This window comes from Dendropsophus ebraccatus, chromosome 1, assembly GCF_027789765.1.
Source record: "Dendropsophus ebraccatus isolate aDenEbr1 chromosome 1, aDenEbr1.pat, whole genome shotgun sequence".
Lineage (NCBI taxonomy): Eukaryota > Metazoa > Chordata > Amphibia > Anura > Hylidae > Dendropsophus > Dendropsophus ebraccatus.
The window spans coordinates 44,305,509-44,311,508 of NC_091454.1; positions in this window are offsets into that span (position 1 = coordinate 44,305,509).

Consider the following 6,000-nt stretch of genomic DNA (forward strand, 5'->3'; position numbering starts at 1 on the left):
CTGTTTTCCTGAAACAGAAAACATGAAGTCCTGTTTTTCCCAGGTCATCTGAGCGCTCACAGAGAGAAGGCAGAGGGGCAACTCCCCCAGATAGCTGTCTGTGGATGGGAACCTGGCTTTGCTTTTTCCTGTGTTTAGTCTCTCTTTTTCAACCAACACAAGTGAGATAATTTGCCTTCAGGAGACTGGACCTGGATTTCTGGTAAGTATAGCTTTGTTTTACAGCATGAAAACAACAAGAAAAAATAATGTATAATGCAAACTTGCTTTATTTTACATCTACTGTTGATTTAGATTTTGAAAGTTATTTATCCTCCTATAACCCCTTGGGTGCCACACTGTAAGCAGCGATCTCTAAAGCTGATGCATACTGTAAGGTGCACAACACCGCTCACAATGATGGGTGTTGTGCTCCTGTTTATGTGTTTCTCCCTTTTTGTTTTTCAGATATTGGTATCCTGTGGATTACGGCGGATTTCGGTGAACGTTGTCGATGACCAGCTGTTGTTGGGATTTCTTTACTATATAGACTTAGTAGTGGAAGCTGTCTAATAGACGGAATCCATTACTAAGTCAGGGCTTAATGTTAGCCGGTATAAAATGGCTAACACTAACCCCCCCATTATTACCCCAGTACCCAATGCCACCAGGGGTACTGGGAAAAGCCGGGTGCCAGTGGTCCCAGAGCGTCAAAATTGGCGCTCCTGGACTGGGCGGCAAGGCTGGTAATATTAGGCTGGGGAGGGTCAAAATTAATGGCCCTTTCCATCCTGGTGTTACTAGGCTGATGTTGTTTGGTTTTTAACCCGGCTGGTAATGAAAATAGGGGGAACCCTACGCAGTTTTAATTTTTTTTAAATGAATAAATAATTAAAAAAAAAACACATAGAAGCCCCCTATTTTCATAATCAGCCAGGTTAAAAACCAAACAGCAGCCTAGTAATACCAGGGTGGGAAGGACCATTTATTTTGGCCCTCCCCAGCCTAATATTACCAGCCTGCTGCCGCTCAGTCCAGGAGCGCCAATTTTGACGCTCCTGGACCACTGGCACCGGGCTCTTCCCAGTACCCCTGGTGGCATTGGGTACTGGGGTAATAATGGGGGGCTTAGTGTTAGCCATTTTATACCGGCTAACACTAAGCCCTGACTTAGTAATGGATTCCGTCTATTAGACAGCTTCCACTACTAAGTCTATATAGTAAAGAAATAAAGACAAGACACAAGTGAAAAATAATTTTTATTCAAATACAAACACCCTCATACCCCTTGTTGACCATTTTATTAAAAAAAAATCCCATCAACTGCTGGTCATCGACGTACTCCACTGAATCCGCCGTAATCCACAGGATTCCAATATCTGAAAAACAAAAAGGGAGAAACACACAAACAGGAGCACAACACCCATCATTGTGAGCGGTGTTGTGCACCTTACAGTATGCATCATCTTTACAGATCGCTGCTTACAGTGTGGCATCCAAGGGGTTATAGGAGGATGCATTGCATCCCCCTTAACCCTTTGGGTGCCATACTGAACAATCCCCGCTTAACCCCTTGGGGGCCAGACTGATGTCAGACTGCACCCACACCAGCAAGGAAGGGGTTAAGTGACACCCTTCCTTGCTGGGATGGGGGGGAGCTTTCTACTCACCCTCCCAGGTCTTCTCTCTTCACCGGAGCCCGTAACACTGACCTCAGTGTGCCGGCTCTTTATATGTCCGCTCAGCCAATCAGCTAAGTGGACAAATTAATCAAAATTTTTTTTTCTAATGTTGCTATTAGGGGTGGTCCGAACCTGCCGAGGTTTGGGTTCGACGAGGACCGCCTGGAAAACTGGGATACAGCCATAGCCATAGGCTGTATCCCAGTTTTCCTGGCGGTCCTCCCGCTGTATCCATCCACTGCACGGAGCGGGCAGACAGTGGGAATCATTGCCGAGAGTTCAGGTTCGTACGAACCCAAACCTTTGCAGGTTTGGACCATCCCTAGTTGCTATTGTGATAAAAAAAAAAACATTTGAAGAAACATTTGCTGTTTTCATAAAAGCAAAGTATTAATTATTACATTGAGCTGTATTACCGGCAATAGTAATTGCCGGCATTAATACAGCTTCCTGTAATAGTTAATATTTAATTAATAAAGCACATTTTCGTTCTAATAAAGCTATTTTTGTTGTACAATAGCATAATTAAAACGAATACATACTTTTTCAATTAAATATACAATAAATAAATATATATACATTTATATATTTATTTTTTTATTAACAGGGTATTTAATTGCAAAAGCATTGATTCATTTTAATTATGCTATTGTACAACGAAAATAGCTTTATTAGAACGAAAATTTGCTTTATTAATTAAATTTTAACCATTAAAGGGAGCGGCATTTTTGCCAGCAATTACTCTAGCTGGTAATACCGTTCCCTGTAATACTACTTCCCTGCTTTCCCAAATGCATTCCAGAGGTGTTTGCATCACTTATTAAAGATGTCTTGGACTTGGTGACCTCTGATTTGTCGAGTCTTGATTTCCAGGTTCCAAGAATTTTTCTCCCATAGACTATAATGGGATTCGATATTCGTTCGAATAGTCGAATATTGGGAGCTATTCGAATCAAATCCAATCGAATATTTCACTATTTTCTCATCTCTAGTAGTTACTTTGATTCAAAGTGCCCTTGGCCTGATAGTAAGACCAATCCTTTTTTGGAGGTGGGCAGCCTAACCTCAAATGGTGTACAATGCCACGTAAGTAGGATGGTAAACCTCTGTAGAATGAAAGTGCCAGATGTCACTTTTCAGATGCTCCTTTCCTTTACGGTGCTGGCTGACTATGAGGGAGAGGGGTCATCAGTCTCAGTTACGGCATATGTTAATCCCTTAGTCAGATGGAGTATAGACTGGCAAGGAGAACAATCCAGCTCATTGCTAGATATGGTACAAAGAGAGCTGCAGAGGTTAATGAATATGCTGAAAGAGTTTTGGAAGCATACAATGATTTGGCATATTACGTACATTATCAGCCTCACAAGAGTTTTTTTATTTGCAGCTCTTCGGGCTGCAGTAACACAAGCAATGCCCGGGTGGGGGATCTAAGTTGGTTGAGATGATCTTTTTAGTGGCTACAAAGGGAGTGACAGATCACATGCAAAGAGAAGTTAAAAAAAAAAAAAAAAAAAAAAAAAATCAGAGCTGTTAATGTACTCCTCTACACCCCCTATGTGACTGTATGTGTCCCTATGTATGGTGCAAAATTTTAGCTTGGGGCCCCCCCTGATCTCACCCGATCAGGCAAAGTCATATCTAACGTTATATCCAATTTTTTTTTTTCTTTTTAGAAATTTTTATTTCCATACAAAATGTCATACAATCTTGTCACACATAATATACATTATTATCCCTTTTTTTCCAACGTAGATGTCTTCCTTTATCTTTATACTTTCCATTCCATTCCGCATAATATCCCGCCAGGGGATGCCCCCTACGGTTGCCTTTTTATCTACCAACTATCTGTACCCTCTATGATACTACCCCTCCACCCCTTACTTGTATCACTATCCTATTCTCGCCGTCTTCCCCGAGGGTCAGCCCAGACCAGCTCTACAACCTCTCCATCCAACAACCTTCTTCTAACACCTTTTGTAACACCTCAGTTTTTTTTAACCTCCATTAACTACACCACTTACAGCTTCGTCTCCTACTCCCGGGAACACATCCTTCCTTATACACTTCTCTGCTCGCCCGAGAGGACCCATCCCTTTCTCAAGAAGACAGGCTCCCCCCGAACCCGCGGACACTCAACACAATCATCCCAGGAGCCAACTCCCCATTTATTATGCAGGACTTGCTCCTTCTACTGGTCTCCCCTTACAATTGGCATCCATGATTTTCCGGACTTGCCACTGTTGGATCCAGTCCCATTCACCCCCCGGGAGTGGCCTCTTACTTGGGTTTGATGGCAGCTGTACAGCCCCTAGCTAGGGGACCTTTATGTAGTCAACAAATTCTAATCATTCTTGCTTTTACACTTCCATCCACATTTAAACGCCACCGACCTAGGCACAACCACCAGGGGAGACAGCGAGACCACCCACTCACTATACCCTTTAACTCCTCCTTACTTTTAGTCCTTGGGCATCCAGGGGACATCCCCTCCGGTTACACAGCATTCCTTTTGTTTTTTTACCTCACCAACCCATAAACGTTATATCCAATTACTCTAATGTGCCACCATGTTCTAATGCACTCCCTCCACCTCAATGTCACTGCCTCCACCTCATGTACTGCACTACTGCCCCCTATAATTAATGGACTGTACTGTGTCATTGTCTAATCACTGTATTCCAATCTTTGACTCTCCAGCTAAAAAACTACAACTCTCATCATGAACTGCCAGTTGGAAACAATGGGGGTTGTAGTGCTGCAACCTGAAGAGCCACATGCTGCAAAACTACAACTCCCATAATAAACTGTCAGCAGGGCACGATGAAGTTTGAACTTCTGCAACCTGGATAAGTCACCTGATGTCACCTGCAGTCCTATGTAACACCACAGATAACACAGTGATATCCCTCTGAGTACACATAATGTAGTAGATGTCACCTGCAGTCCTATGTAACACCACAGATAACACAGTGATATCCCTCTGAGTACACATAATGTAGTAGATGTCACCTGCAGTCCTATGTAACACCACAGATAACAGTGATATCTCTAAGTACAGATAACGTAGTAGCTGTCACCTGCAGTCCTATGAAACACTACAGATAATACAGTGATATCTGAATACAGATAATGTAGATGTCACCTGCAGTCCTATGTAACAGCACAGATAACGCAGTGATATCTCTGAGTACAGATAATGTCATACCTCCCAACTTTTGCGCAGAGGAAAAAGGGACAGTCACGGCAAAGTGCCACGCCCCTGTAGCCACGCGCCCCCCTCACAGACACGCCCCTCATAACCGCATCACCTGTTACCATTACATAAGAAACAAATATTATCACCAGATCTTCATCACATAGTGACTTATACACCATCGACTATACACAGAGCAGTACTCTCCCTCAGCAGTCACCATATAGCGGTAGATGAGGCTGTACACCTGCTGACCTTATAGGTGATCGTATTGCAGGTATTCAGTGACTCACAGGGGCCGTCTTCTCTGCTTCAGTTTTGTGCCCTCCGTTTTGTGTGCCCTGTAGCAGCCCCTATATAGTATAGGCCCCATTCCTGTGCTGGAGACCCCCCAAAAGCACATAGTATAGCCCCCTTTGTAGCCCCCACATAATATAACCCCTCCTTTTTAGCTCCCACATGGTATATAGTATGCCCCTATGTTGTATGCCTCTTAGTATCCCTTTAGTATGCCCCTTAGTACGCCCTTAGTACGCCCTTAGTATGCCCCTTAGTACCCTCTTAGTATGCCCCTTAGTACGCCCTTAGTATGCCCCTTAGTATCCTCTTAGTATGCCCCTAAGTACCTTCTCAGTATGCCCCATAGTACCCCCTTAGTATGCCCCTAGCATGCCCCTTAGTAACTTCTTAGTATGCCCCTTAATACCCCCTTAGTATGCTCCTTAGTGCCCCCTTAGTATGCCCCTAGCATGCCCCTTAGTAGCTTCTTAGTATGCCCCTTAGTAACTTCTTAGTATGCCCCTTAGTAACTTCTTAGTATGCCCCTTATTATGTTCTTAGTATGCCCCTTAGTACCCCCTAGTACCTTCTTAGTACCCCCCTTAGTACCTTCTTAGTATGCCCCTTAGTAACTTCTTAGTATGCCCCTTAGTACCATCTTAGTACCCCCCTTAGTACCTTCTTAGTACGCCCCTTAGTACCTTCTTAGTATGCCCCTTAGTACCCCCTTAGTACCCAATCTCGTGGAGCTTCTGGTGCAGGCTTCCGTAGTTGCCAACAGTATGACCCGGTAAGCCCCGCCCCTTTGCACTAAGCCCCGCCCCCGGTGCCCACCGGGGGGCTAACTAACCAGCAGATTACACA